General features: G+C 40.6%; 1 protein-coding gene across 2 annotated transcripts in view; it reads left to right on the top strand.

Moving 5' to 3' along the window:
* The window catches only part of LOC106092419 (protein zer-1 homolog), an 82207-nt gene that overhangs the window by 949 nt on the left and 65152 nt on the right, over positions 1-16106 (top strand). The window lies entirely within an intron of this gene.

Genomic DNA, 16106 nt, shown 5'->3' with positions numbered 1-16106 from the left:
TGTTTGACATATTTTCTTCTCTTCGAAGTAAATCATTTTTATTTCATCATTAGGCACATGCTGTTTGGTGACTAAATACATCAAGACTGACCAGTCTCATAATTTAAAATATCTATGCACATTCGTGCATGTGTATGTACAGTGAGACATACAGACAAACAAACGTATTTAAAGAACGTGTTAGAAATTTATGACTAGATCAAATTTTGTCAGGACAGCTGACTGTGAAGCATCATTCAATCAGTTTGAACTATATATTTACTCGTACAGTGCGGCCCAATTTTCCGGTGCAGACAGACGAGCGTAATGGGATTTGTTGCACGGACCCCACTAAGGTCAGAATTAGCTGCATAAATGTGGAGATAACCAGGGTAGTCAACGAACATAAGTGGAATTTAGGGCTGGAATACATTTTCATGTGGAGGTGGTGGTGATCCTCGTCATGCTCCTGTAGGTGAGCAAGCTCGTTCCGGTCCAAAGTACCGATCGCCGTGGGACAGGGTGGCAACCATTTAAAGGCGCCAATAACCCGCCTTGTCATATCGAGCATCATATTCAAGAGACGGTGCCGCCCGGCCTCTCACTGAGACTCTACGCTCGATACCGCTGATTGTCCGCGACTGCCGTTGCAACAACTCCGTATGGAGCATTCTACTATCGCAAGCTGAGGACGCGCCCGGTAGCTCGGAGCGTAGCTTCTGTTGACAGCAACGAACACCACACAGATCGGACCCCAATGTTCCAGCCTGTGCGGTGCTCACAGCTATTCCGTGCCGGATTTTGTAGCAGTGTGTTGTACACTGAGGCGGCAGCCTTTGCCGATGAAAGACTCCATCGGGCCAATCAGGTACGTACAACCAGTTGCCATGGCATTGGGTACCGGTGTAGGCAAGCAGTGGTCCACTGTTAACTCACTCTCGAACCCCGGTATAAGGGATGAAAGGCCCTCAGTCACTTTAGGCGACGTAACTGTGACTGATTCGAAGATATACGCCAGGTTGTTCAACCGTCAATTTATTGTGCATCCCGAGAGTGTCAGGGTTGAGAGGAGAGCCATTCGTCGAAGTTACGAATGTCGTCCGTGGCACCAAGTCATCCAAGAAGTTAGTCCCCATCGAAATCTCTGCACTGATGATGAAGAATCTGGATTTACCTAAAGTCGAGTACTTTACAACTGTCCTCAACCTGTCTTTGAGCACTCTTATAGTACCCGATGTCTGGAAGATGGGAAGATTGATCTTGCTCTCTCACCAGTAGCCAAGACTCTTAAGGGACTGCTACTCCGGAGCCTCGTCGGAAAATTTCCATTCGCCGAGCATCAACATGGATTTCGAAGACTGCATAGCACAACAAATGTTTGCATGTCATCATTGCACACATTTGCCGTGGCTTCAATCATCCTCGTAGCATGGGACTTATCGAAAAAATTCAATACGGTTTGCCTTGCCAAATTAATTGAAGACATCACCAACACTTCCCTCCAGGCAGGTCTGAAAATCTGGGTCGCCAGACCGTAGAGCGAAACACGAAGTTCCCCAAGTTAGGGTGATATGTTTAACCTTTACCTATGCTCCATTCCACTCCCACTAGATGGCAAACGGATCGTATCATAAGCGGATGAATGTACGAACATAGCATCAGGCCCCCACCCATTGTTGATATTTAAGATAGTTTAAACGTTAAAGATCTGAAAATATCTGCCACCGAAACTTCAGCCATATTACTCACTACGATAGTTTCGCAAATAGAGGCAAGGTCCTCAAGTCACTTGCCGGCAGATCTTAGCGTGCAGACAACGAAACCTTTTTGACCACCCACGTACAAAGCAATTGGTCGGTCTGTGACACGCAGTGGAATAATATTCAGATCTGTCAGAATGCCGTTCTTCGAAATGCGACGTGCTGTTTCCTTAGTTCTCACGTGGATCACCTACACCAGTATACATCCTACACGTTCGAAGTCAAAACTACATGCTGTCCAAGCAATACCTTCTGGGCTGTTATCGCAGGCATCTTGTGGATAGTTATCCACCGCCCAGAAGCCGTAAGGCCGTGAGGTTCAGCGGCGCAAGAGAGAACTGTAGGTCATGCGGCATATCAAGAGGGTCTAGACAACATTCATGAAGACACGGTAGCAGATGCGGTGAATAGCTAGCAGGTGAATGTGGTCTTTGGAGAACGATCTCCTTCCATTGCACCAGAAGAAATTTACCTCCCTCGGTTTGCCTCTCTGTTCGGTTTGCCAGAACCGCCTTCATCATCTGTCGGTGTCGGTGTGGTGTAATCGGTGCGTTGAGTGGGTACATTTCCAATCTTGCTCTGGTCTCACTTCACTACGAGAATATAGTCATACTGGATGTGTCGCAACATAGCCAGCAGTGGGTCACAAGCGTCATCGCCTTCTGCGTCCTCGTGGTCGAACTATGTGACCCCCCGACCACCACCCTCGGATGTGCTAGTTGCCAAGAGGAAATTCCGAGACATCATTAACGCAGCAGCCGCTCGCTTTATACCAGCCGGTCGAATACCCCAAGTGCGGCCCAAATTCCCGGAGCAGTCAGTGGTACTCGCAGATGAGCGTGATGGGATTCGTTGTATGGACCCCACTAACCCCAGAATTAGCGAGCTGAATCTGGAAATAAACAGAGTAGTCAACGAATATAGGCGGAATTTTTGGCTGGAAAACTTGGAGCAATGTTAAGGTAATTTGTGGTCTACTGTTAAATCACTCGAACCCCGGTAGACGGGATGACAGGACCTCAGTCACTTTTGGCGAAGTAACCGTGACTGATCCGAAGAGATGCGTTAGGTTGTTCAACCGTCGTATCCGTGGTCTCCGAGCCGATGAACTGCCATCATAATTTGGCGTGGGCGAAGTTACGAATGTCATCCGTGGCGCCAAATCATCCATGGACCCAAGTTTGGGAGAGTCGTTCAGACCGATCTCCCTTCTCTCACCAGTAGCAAAGACGCATAAAGCATTACTCCTCCTGAGCCTCGTAGGAGAATTTCCATTCGCCGAGCATCAACATGGATTTCGAAGACTGCATAGCACAAAAACAACTTTGCATGCCATCATTGCACACATTTGCCGTGGCTTCAATCAGCCCAGGCCATGTGATAGGACGGTCCTCGTGGCACCTCCAGCCAGGAATAAGAAGTCGAAGCACCGTAGAGTGAAACAGGGAGTTTCCCAAAGTCGGGTGATATCTCCGGCACTGTTTAACATCTACCTATCCAACATTCCACCCCCTCCATAGAGATCGTATCATATGCGGACGATTGTACGATCACATCTGCGATAGGTTGAACGTCTACCTCAAAGAACTTGCCTAATATTTCGCTGCGAGAATTCGGAAGATATCTGCCACCAAATCTTCAGCCACATTGTTCACTAGAATAACGCGTGAGGAGAATACTGAGCTGACTGTGATGGTCGATGGAAAAATGCACTTGGTGTGCAGACAAAGAAACGTTGTTGACCACATACAAAGCAATTGGCCGGTCTATGGTAAGTTATGCAGCGCCAGTGTGGTCTCGTCAACTTTGTGACACGCAGTTGAATAATATTCAGATCTGTCAGAATGCCGCCCTCCGAACTGCGACGGGCTGTCTTCTCAGTTCTCATGTGGACCAACTCCATCAGGAGACAAAGATCCTACCAGTGCGAAGACATAACTACATGCTGTCTAAGCAATACCTTTTGGGAACGCCCGCTTCCCATTGTATCTAAAGAAATTGACCTCCCCGGCAAACCAGAGTAGTTCTGGCTCAATTACGTTCCAGCAAATGCAGCCGCCTCAACTCCTACAAAGCAAGGATTGATGGCAACGTGCAAGATGTATGTCCCGATTGTAATTAGGAACCGCACGATACACGTCACCTGTTTAACTGTCCAGCCAGACCCAGATCCCTGTGGACGCACCCCATCTTAGTCGCAGAGTTGCTGGGTCTTGGCACCCAATAGAAACAAGCAGATGAAATATAGAACACAACAAACTGCTACAAAAACATCAACAACAACACGGGGTAGCTGTGAGCACCACACAGTTTGTAACCAGTGTAGCCGTTTTTGGTAGGTTCCTACCAAAATTGGTAGGTTTTTATTCTCTTGCTAGGCTGGCCCCAATTTTTGGTAGGTTTTTCCAACATATAAACACAAAGTTATTTACTGAAAAAATGGACGGGGATAACTCAACATTTATACACTTCGTGTGGTTTTCGTATATTCGTTAAGGGTGCAGAATAAAACCGTGGATGTCGACGGGAAATATACTGTTACTGTTCGGCCTTTCAGGAAAAAGGCCGAATTATGATATTGACTGTAACTGGTATGAGTGCTAAGGGATATCTTCCAAATTTCTTTTTTTTCTTGAATGCATACAATCGGAACACAGGGCTATGTTGCAGATGTTAATTGATCCAAGCAACTCACTGTAACGGCGAAATTTTCTCGCATTTCTTGGCTCAACACTTAAATCGGAAGATCGCTTTAACCAAACTCGGCACGGATGTTCATTGAAATCGGGGCAAAAATATGGCATTATGATTGATATTAAAGGTGATATAATAAGATATAGGCCATCTTTGAACTTTAGTCTGTGGAGTGATTTCAACAAACAGACGGAGGACATGCCTAGATCGTCTATCTAGTTACGACGATCTAGTACTTTGTAGCGTTGAAAATGTGTACTTGGATGTGTTGCGAGTGAAATGGGAAAATGGCAAACTCTTTGGTGATGGGTATGAAAACATATAAAGCATTTTTGGATAGAAGAACATTTGGTAGGTTTTGAACAGATTTGGTAGGATTTTTTTTTAAATGTTGGTAGGAAATAATTTTCTTGAGTGGCAAGACTGATTGTAACATTGAGGTCCGATCTGTGTAGTATTCATGTCTATCACGCGAAGCTTAGCTGCGAGATACCGGGCGCGTCTACAGATTGGGGATAGTGGAATGCTCCATATGGTGTATCTGCAATCGCAGTCGCAAACAATCAGCGGTATCGAGCGGAGTGTCTCAGTGAGAGGCCGGGCGGCACCGGCTCTTGCACAAATACTGAGTGCCTAAGATGCTCGATATGACAAGGCGAGTTATTGGCGCCTTCAAAAACCAATGGCCACTCTGTTTCCGCGGCGATCGATCCTTTGGACCGGAACGAGCTTGCTCATCTACTGAAGCTTGACGAGGAGGTGGCGATCTCCACATGAAAATGTGGCTACAACAACAGCACATTTTTCTCTCACTCTCACTTTTATAGCAAATGGACAGGCTATGTTATGAACTTTACACCGTAAAAAGTGGCTATTCCTAGTCTAGAGTCAAAAATAATCGTCAATTTTCTTCGACCGATGTCCATACCTTCAACAAGAACGTTAACATTTTAAATTATTCAAATGTGAGATATACAGCTCAATTCTGAAAACTTCCTGGAAATACATTTCTCTCTCGAATCAAATCCTGCTATTCTGATTTAATAGGGAGAGAAAAAATTTGGTAGTGGGATTTGCGAATTTTCGAAAACAGTTATACTGCTTCAGCTTTTTTATTTTGGACAAAAACATAAAATGAAAAAATTAGCAAAGATAAGTTATAAAGGTTGTTAAAAAAGTTTTCAAACAATTTTTGTTTGTTTTTGTAACAGTATGTTGTACACTGTGGCGGCAGCCCTTGTCGATGAAGGACTTCATCGGGTCAAGCTGGTACGTACAACCTGCTGCCATGGGATTGACCGGCTTTTGTATTTTAATGGCGCACAATTATGGGTAACAGCTTGTCACGATATTTCTGTTTTGTGATAACAACTTTCCGTCTTTATCCAACAATCGTAGGCGAAAATGAGATGCTTTCAGAGTGGTCTGGTGGACAGATAAATACATTAATTGTGTCGTGTTGTCCCCGGATGCATGCGGTGCACACATCCTGCACTTGGTGTTTTCTCTTGCCAGAAGAAGTTTAGGAGTCTGAATCTTGGGCAGAACTATTTCATTGAGCATTATAGAGGTGTGCTACTGCTTCGTCGCCATGAGTGCTGTGGTGGTGTCCCTGATACGCTGCTTTATCTAAACCACTACATTTACGGAGCTAGCACTAGAAGATCTAATCGATATTTCCAGGCGTCGGTCGTTTTTTTTTGTGGTTAGGGCGGCTGCTTAGTGCTGCTGAAAAGCGGCTTATGGATTTATTCCTACTTTTGTAGAGTAAATGCTGCCAAAGTTGCAAATTTGCCCATGAACCTACCATTACGGAAACGACAGAAGACTTCTTGCATATCAATGAATGCTGCCCGATTTTACTTTAAGTACAAATAAGGGACTTCCTTTTAGTATTCGACTTCAAACGGCGTGCCTTATAGCGGGCCACGGATAATTAAGAATATTAAAATATGAACCACATATTTTGATACCTATGTATATTCATATACCAATTCTAGAAAACCCGTCTTTTTTTTCAATAAAACTCAAAACGCCCTACGACAGATCTCGGAGATGGATGGTGCGATTTAGGCGAAATATTGTGTGATTTGGTATCCAAATTTCTGTTGGGGTAACCAGGTATTTATGATAAGAAAAACGAATCTGGTATCCAATTATCGGTCCAAGTGTTTTGGGGTCTACCCCAACCCCCAAAACATCCCTAAATCGGGACTTAAATGAAAGGTATTTGCAAGTAGAATATGAATCTGATATCCAAATGTGGGACCAATCTTTTCGGGGTTCACCACTTCCCCAAAACACCCGCCAAATAGAACTTATTTACTGACAATATGGCAATATGTGACTGAAATGAAAGGTCTTTTTGAGTAGAATACTTGGGAAAAAAGGTCTATGGGGCCACCCCACCCCATAACACCCTAAAGGGCTATTTGTCTGGGGAACCACTTCATCCCCCAAAATACGCCTACATCGGACATACATATTTACCGGTCATTGCAATATGGAGCTCAGAGGAAAGGTATTTGGGAGTAGAGTACAAATCCGATAACAACTTTTGGGAAAAGGTGTTTATAGGACCACCCCCATAATACCCTTAATGGGATATATTTGTTGACTTTTGGGCTAAAATAAAACGTATTTTAGCGTAGAACACGAATCTGAAATATATTTTCAAGTCACTAGATGAAATTGATACCCACTTTCCCACCAGGTTTCTGGGGCTACACACTACTCTCTAAATCCCCCAATCAACATCCTGGGGGCCTTCCCACTTCTAAAATCTGCATGAGAATATTGAGCTCAAATAAAGGCTTTTAAGAATGGAGTACATCTAACATCCAAACTTGAATAACCCTAAACCGACCGAGCGAATTTATAGACCGATAAAGATCTTACGGGATTCAAATATAGGCATTTATATTGTTATACTGTTAGTCAAGTGACATATATACCATTTTCGTAGCATAATATTTCACAAAAATCTCTTGAATTGCCGAAAATAAATATTCAAAGGATAGTTTTATTTCATACACTGTAAAAGAAGGCCCAGCGAACCGGGTTCAGCTAGTGCTTTACAAAACATTGTGCTTTTATACCTAACGCTATGAAGTAAGACTCATTGTTAAGCATGCCGAAAGAATCACTTTCTCATTCGTATTTGCCATATTCGCTAAACTGTCGTATGTACGCCAATGGATGATTTCATTTGTTTTGGGGGTGGTGCGAAAATATTTATTAGTTTCGTCTTCTACTCTTAAATACCTTTTATTTAAGCGCTATATTGCAATGGTCAGCAAATACATACTATTTGGGGTGTTATGGGGGTGGGGTGGCCTCATAGACACTTTTTGATATCAGATTCGTGCTCTACTCACAAAGACCTTTCATTTGAGCCACATATTGCCATGGTCAGTAAATAAGTTCTTATTTGGGGGGTGTTTTGGGGAAGTGGTGGACCCACAGTAGCTTGGTCCCACATTCGGAAGTTAGATTCATATTTTACTCGCAAATACCTTTCATTTGATTCCCATATTGCCACGGTCGGTAAATATGTCCGATTAAGGGGTGTTTTGGGGGTGGGGTGATCCCCCAAACACTTGGTCCGACAATTGGATATCAGATACGTTTTCTTCCTCAATTAACTTGTTGCTGTTTTAAATTTAATATAATTTCTATTTGTTATATGCTGTATAAAAAAAAAACTACAAATAACAGTAAAATTTGTTTGTATATACATTTTTCAATATGAACTCCTTTTAGTTTTTGTTTGACTCTTAAATATAACCCTTTTTGATGGTTAGATAAAAAGATTAAAAGCCTGTTTGTCGACGTCGTACGCAGGCGTTCGTTCGGCCTGCAAACGAAAAAAACTGCTTTCGTTTTGGGTATCTCATTTTAAACGAAGACTTTATCGAACGACAAGTTGAACAAAAACTAAAGCATTCCCATACAAAATCGGATATCCCAACAGTTGTCAAAAATGCAGCAAAAATGGAAAGCAAAAAACATGTGATAATATAAAATTATACATATTTTAGCATTTAAGAACCTTAATGATAAAAATAAGGGGCCAAAAAGGTTGTCTGTAACAATTTACTCATATCTATCTATTAAGTGTATTTCAGCAAATTTGGGCACAAATTAGAGCTTCTAGGAGCTCTAAAAGTGAAAAATTTTCCTTTGAGTCATGAGGTTGTTGTTGTTGCAGCCACATGTCTATATGTAGGTGGCGATCCTCGTCAAGCTCCATAGATGAGTAAGCACGTTCCGGGATCGCAGCGGGAACAAGATGGCCATTGGTTATTTAAAGGCGCCAATAAGCCTTGTCATATCGAGCATCAATGGCACTGTTTTTATACAAGAGCCGGCGCCGTCCGGCTTCTCACTGAGACTCTCCACTTGATACCGCAGATTGTCCTCCACTATAGTTGCAGCTGCTCCCTATCCGCAACAGGTGCGCCTCGGCTCGCAGCTAAGCTCGCACTACACAGTTTGGAGGTCAGCCTGTGAGGTGCTAATTGTCGGGGTGCCTCGAGGTAGTTATAGAATGTTGAGCTCCTCCTCACCCGTCAAAAAAGTAAACGCCAATGGATGATTTCATTTGTTCCTTATTAAACACATCGCAATTTTTTATGTTTATAATAATGTTTTGAATTTTTGTATGTGATTGAAATAAAGTAAATCACAGCATAGTTGCACAATTGTACATACAAATTGGTAGTAGATTTGAAAAAATTCAAAAAACGCCCATATGGCAATCGCAAAATCGTAAGCATATAAAAATGAAAACATTGACTTACGTATGTGCAGTAGAGCTGGCAAAATATCGATGGCACTACGATATTAAATTTTTCTACTGAATATCGATTGGTATTTTTACGATAAATACTATCGCAAAGTTAAATTTTTTTGGAAAACTGAAACAAAAATAAGCAAGCCGACTCTGAATTTGTCCTTTAAGATACATAGAGGGCGCATTTTTCATCCGATTAGGCTAACATTTTATATAATTTCTCTTTGTAAGGGACGAGTCCTCTTGGACAAGATAATGGTCCAACTAGAGGGCTTTACCTTAGTTTTTAATAAATTAAATTAAATTTTATTTTATTTTAATTTTATTCCTGGACTAGAATAAGGCAGTACTGCACTGTATTCGTCCTAGGATTTCGCTAGCTGCGGTAGTCTTAAAGTCTTCCCGAGTCTAAGCGAATATTTTGGTTTTATATTGTATGTTATTATATATTTTTGTTAGGCCTTTCGAGTAAAACAAGCGTGTTTTAAGTTTAATCAACTTTATTGTCCAACAGTCTGACAAGAATGATGATTTTTATCGACATGTACATAGCTTTTAAGACTTTCACAGAATCACTCTAACCATCTAGAGTGGAAACAAAATCTATGTTCGAAAGAATTACAAAAACAATTATTCTTAACTATCGAAATCTTGAGCAAAAGAGCGTTCATTAGATTACAATTATCTTGAGTCTTGACAAAAGAGAGTAATTATATGTTATGCAAAACAAGATAGAGTGAGACAGCAATAGTTACCGATTATCTAGAGCGTAACATTATCACATTGTAACATTGTAATTTTATAAGAGATTAACATAACACAAAAGAGTAGGTATCCTAATTGTTTATTTTTAACATTGAGATATTATGCAGTTAAGTTGTTGGTGACCTTAACATGTTTGTAAATGCTGGGCTGTTACAACCTCCCCCTCAGTTGCATCAATCGCCACGATGATGTAACTGAATATTATTAAATATTTTTGGCTAAACGCGCAGACCTCCTCGGTGCTGGTGATGGCTCTTTTCTACAATGGGTTTCTTGTTGGTTACCATGTTGTCCCTGCTGCTGCTGAAGTTTCTTTTCGGTTTGTTGTTGACTATTTTGGTCATGTTGTTGTTTATGTGGCTGACGATGCTGCTCGTGTTGTTGCTGTTTGTGATGATAACGATGCTGCTCGTGTTGTTGTTTATGTTGTACATGGCTTTCTTTGGAAGGGCGACCTCGTTTACGTTTTGGATAAACAGGATCCATATCTTCGCCTTCGTATGGTATTAAAGCAGACGAATGTACTGTTGCTACTGGTAGATTAGGTTCATTAATAGCCGCAATACTATAGCAATTGGAACCTTTCTTTGCAATAATTACATACGGCCCATCTCTTTTGGGAACGAACTTAGAGGTTATGCTATCTTTAGCTTTGCTTAATATATGAGTTTCTGCCAAAACTTTACATCCGACTTGAAAGTCTGGCTGACTTTTACGCTTGAGATCCACTACCCTCTTATTTTTGTCCTGCATTTTAATTTGAGTTTCATTGGCGATCTCCAAAGTATCGGCTAGTTTCAATAAATATGGTGTGATTTGTGGGACAAAGTTTTCAGCCTTTACGATGGCCCTAAAGTCATAATGCACTTCCGTTGGCGTTCGAAGCTCTCTTCCGAAAGTAAGATACGCTGCTGTTTGTCCCGTACTGTCGCACTTTGCAGTATTCATTGCAAATCTTATTGCTGGTAGCATTATACTCCATTTTTTATGGTCTGTACCTACGCATATGGAAAGTTGCGCTTTCAAATCGCGATTTTTCCTTTCCACGGGATTTGATTGCGGATGATAAATTGGGGTAAAAGTTTGTTTAATTCCCAAACAAAATGTTAGTTTCTGCATTAATGCCGATATAAATTGAGTGCCATTGTCTGTGTGTATTCTACGAGGGACCCCATATCTCAAAACCACTTCGTTTAACAAAGTTATAGCACAATTTTCTGCAGTGGCATCCTTAAGAGCAAATAACTCCACCCATCTACTGCATATGTCTTCTACGATTAATATCCACTGATAACCCTCTATTGTCCTTGGCAAGGGTCCAAAGAGGTCCACTGCAATTATCTCAAAACGCTTGTTAGTGGATATTGTTTGTAATAATCCGGACGGTTTCATGTTTGAAGGCTTATAACGCTTACATTCTTCGCATGATTTCACATAGTTCCCAATATCGTTTCTTATCCCTGGCCAATAAAATAGTGCTGTTATTCGGCTAGTAGTTTTATCTTTTCCGTAATGGCCAGATATAGCATCCTTATGGTATTTATATAAAATTTCATCACGAAGTGATTTTGGAAGGACCAACTGTCCGTTCTCTGAATCTTGTTCACAACAATATCTATACAGTACACCGTCAAGCATCATATATCCACGATTTGTATGTCTAAGTACATTCTCGTCATCCTTTTCGAATGATGTAATAATTTGCCTTAGATCATCATCTTCAAGCTGCGCTTGACGAAAGTCTTCAAGTCCTTTTCGCGGTAAGTCAATATCTATAGCATTACATTCACAGGATTCGATGCATACTTCGTGAGAACATGGTGGTCTGGATAACGTATCCGCTATGACATTCTGTCTTCCGGGAGTATAGTTAATTGTAAAATTGTAACTTTGTAATAGCAAGGACCATCTAGCTAAACGGCCCGTTGGGGATTTTAAGGAGAATAGCCACTTCAGCGGCTGATGATCTGTCAAGATAGAAACCTCAGATCCTTCTATATAACCGCGAAATTTCTGAACTGCCCACACGACAGCTAAAGCTTCGCGCTCTGTGGTGGAATAGTTTCGCTCCGCTGGTAAGAGAAGGCGGCTGGCATATTCAATTGGGTGTTGTTCGTCCTCTTTCTCCCCCTGAAGTAGAACAGCCCCGATCGCATAATTGCTTGCATCTGTCCTTAAGAAAAACGGCTGATTCTCTTTTACTTGTTGCAAAATTGGTGGTGATGAAAGCAGTCTTTTTAGCTTTTCGAACGATTTATTTTCCTCTTCGGACCATTTCCATACAGCAAGCTTCTTTGTTAAATTCGATAATGGCTTTGATATTTTGGCAAAATCAGGTATGAACCTTCTGAACCAGGAACATGTTTGCAAGAAAGACATAAGCTGTTTAACATTTTTAGGAATTGGTCTATTCAGGATTGCCGATGACTTTTCAGGATCTATTTTTATACCACCTTGTGTTAAAATGTGGCCCAAGTATTTGACTTCCGGCTTAGCGAAAAAACATTTATCCTTGTTAAGGTGAAATCCAATAAATTTGAGCTTTTTAAATACCATGTCCAGGTCTTTGATGTGGGAAGCAAAATTTTGCGAACATATTATAATGTCGTCCAAATAGGCCAGAATTAATATGCTTGGGAGACTAGAACGAAATTTATCGATTATCCTTTGAAAGGTTGCGGGCGCATTTTTAAGGCCGAAAGGCATTCTATTAAAAGCAAAAATGCCGAAAGGAGTAGTAAAAGCCGTTTTCAACTTATCGTCTTCTGACATTCGTATTTGCCAATAACCTGATTTTAAATCGAGGGTTGACATAAAGGGTGTTGTTTTTGCTGCGTGTAAAAGGTCCTCCATACGTGGCAAAGGATATGTATCTGTAACTGTAATTGCGTTTAGTTTTCGGTAATCGACGCAAAATCGAATGGAACCATCCTTTTTCGGTATAAGAACGACGGGAAAAGCCCAAGGTGATTCAACCTCTTCAATTATACCCTTTGTCAACATGGAATTTATTTCCATCTTCAACTTTTCCTTCATAGCCGGTGAAATTCTATATGGCGGATTTGATATGGGTGTATGACCACCCGTGTTGATTTTGTGCGTAATACCATTAATGGGCGAGCTAATATTTTCAAATATATCCTCATGGGATGTCAAGAAAGATAAAAGCTCCCGTTTCTGGGATTCTACCAAATACGAATTTTCGTCCTCACAAATATTAAAATCGAGGGAATTCAGTTCAAATGCCAATGGACTCCAAGACTCTGAATCTTTGCGAGTTTTCTTCAAAGGAGGAAATAAATCAGCTGATTGAGGCATTTCAAACCCGTTTGGCAGTGAGTCTTCAAAAATTTTAAATAAGCCCCCAGGTGAGTAATTTTCGGGCTTTGAGTACAACTCACCCAATGGTGGGTTTTCTTTACAATTCGACTCAAACCATGACATGAAATCTTGCAAATTTGAAGATGATTTTGGTTGTGCATCTTCTATGTGGGCTTGGCTAACTGCGATACCTTTGACATTGACCGTTTTCGTTTTAAATTTGAAAAATTCTTTTGGCTCGTCCTTAAAATACCAGACCCTTTGGGCTAAATCCATTACAATGCCAGCCTGCTCTAGAAAATCAATGCCCAAAAGTGTCCTATTGCACCTGGCATTTGGAAGACAGATAAACCTTATACGTTTTAGACGTTTTCCTATTATTATATCCACAATTGTAGAACAGACAACTTCTTTTCGAGCAGCTCCATCTGCCAAGGTTATTTCTGCGAATACTTTCTGGAATTTGACTTCTTTCTCGACAAGTTTTTGAAACAAGTAGTACCCTGCCACACTGGTTCTCGCTGCCGTGTCCAAATAAGCTTCGCCATTCAAGCCGTTTACATTAATTTCAACAGTGGGCACGTCGTGGCCTACGAGGGTTGTCTGTATGCTATTGAAATCAAGCGTTTTTGGACTTTCTAAGATGTTACGGTTATTACAAGTTGGACAATTGGATCTGTAATATCCCACAGCGCCGCATCCGTAACAGTTAATTTTATTTTCTTCGGGTTTCCCCCTTTTCTCTATTTCAATGCGTTTGTAACACACATCTGCTGTATGGTTTTTCTTTCTGCAGTAAGAGCAGCGTATTTGTGGTTTTTCTGAGGAACTAAACGTTTTGTTACCTTCAGTTTTATTTTCATTTATTGACAGTTCAATATCTCGAGCTTTGTATAGAAGTTCTTGGAAAGTCTTGACGCTTTCGCGAGGAATTTTCTCTCGGATTTGAATACTAATTTGTGAAAAAATCATGTTTATAATAGTGCTCTCTGGAAGTCTTTCTTTTAACTGAGCGAAAAGGCTTCTCTTTCTACACACGAAACTATCAGTCGACTCATAAGGTCTTTGTTTATCCTGAAATATTTCAGAGTAGATCCTCCAATCTGGTTTTGGCGGTGAAAAAGCATCGCGTAATAATGCTATGGCATCTGAAAAGGTTCCGGCTTCAAACTTGACGCCTTGCCACCAAGAGGATGCGTAACCTTCGAGTAGCAATGGAAGGCTAAGAAGAGCCATGGAATCTGACATATTTTCTGCCTCTTTGTACACCAAGATCGTAGCAATAAAATCTTCGACTTTTGCTGTGCTTCGACCACCATTGAAACGTGCGCTGCAAGAGCTAAAAGTAGATCGACTTTCTTGACGGACAGAATTTCCTAATAGATGGGAAAATTGGCTTTCTGAAAGGCTCACAGTAACGGGGACGGAATTTGAATTGGATCTAGATTGATTTGGAACAGGGTTACTTTGCATAGGAGCAGGATTTTGTTTTCTAGTAGATGGTGCATTAGAAGGGGTTTGAGGAGTATTTGGAACGGTCGAAGAAGTGCTTGTGCCTCCAGCAAGTGCTTGCTCTGGAATCGGGCCTACAGCATTTATTGAGTTCATTGTAGTTCTTGGCATACCTCAAGCGATGAAATTCGTTTTATTATTTTATCGTAATTAGAGCCACACGTTCTCTAGCAACTATTTGCTACCATAGGCAAACGTAGTACTAACAACAATTATAGGCAGATCACAGAGGTCCAATTTAACAACAACAACACCTATTGATCACTGATGGAGCAATTTCAAAACAACAACAACACATATGATTTACCGTTGCTTATGAGTCCAATATATGATGACCAATAAATCCACGTGAAGCAAAATTGAAGCCTCGATGGTTTAAATTTTCGATTTGATTTGAAAAGTTATTTTTTCCAAAATTTTCCGTTGGGCGCCAATTGTAAGGGACGAGTCCTCTTGGACAAGATAATGGTCCAACTAGAGGGCTTTACCTTAGTTTTTAATAAATTAAATTAAATTTTATTTTATTTTAATTTTATTCCTGGACTAGAATAAGGCAGTACTGCACTGTATTCGTCCTAGGATTTCGCTAGCTGCGGTAGTCTTAAAGTCTTCCCGAGTCTAAGCGAATATTTTGGTTTTATATTGTATGTTATTATATATTTTTGTTAGGCCTTTCGAGTAAAACAAGCGTGTTTTAAGTTTAATCAACTTTATTGTCCAACAGTCTGACAAGAATGATGATTTTTATCGACATGTACATAGCTTTTAAGACTTTCACAGAATCACTCTAACCATCTAGAGTGGAAACAAAATCTATGTTCGAAAGAATTACAAAAACAATTATTCTTAACTATCGAAATCTTGAGCAAAAGAGCGTTCATTAGATTACAATTATCTTGAGTCTTGACAAAAGAGAGTAATTATATGTTATGCAAAACAAGATAGAGTGAGACAGCAATAGTTACCGATTATCTAGAGCGTAACATTATCACATTGTAACATTGTAATTTTATAAGAGATTAACATAACACAAAAGAGTAGGTATCCTAATTGTTTATTTTTAACATTGAGATATTATGCAGTTAAGTTGTTGGTGACCTTAACATGTTTGTAAATGCTGGGCTGTTACATCTTATGACTTCGAAATGATTTTATTAACCTTGGTTTTATTGATATTGCTTCTATATAAATTGATCTCCTGATTTTTATACCCAATACCATAGGAATGGGGGTATATTTATTTAGTCATTCCGTTTGCAACACATCGAAATATCAATTTC

Source organism: Stomoxys calcitrans, chromosome 1 (genome assembly GCF_963082655.1).
Source record: "Stomoxys calcitrans chromosome 1, idStoCalc2.1, whole genome shotgun sequence".
In the NCBI taxonomy this organism is placed as follows: domain Eukaryota; kingdom Metazoa; phylum Arthropoda; class Insecta; order Diptera; family Muscidae; genus Stomoxys; species Stomoxys calcitrans.
This window is presented reverse-complemented; position numbering and strand designations above follow the sequence as displayed.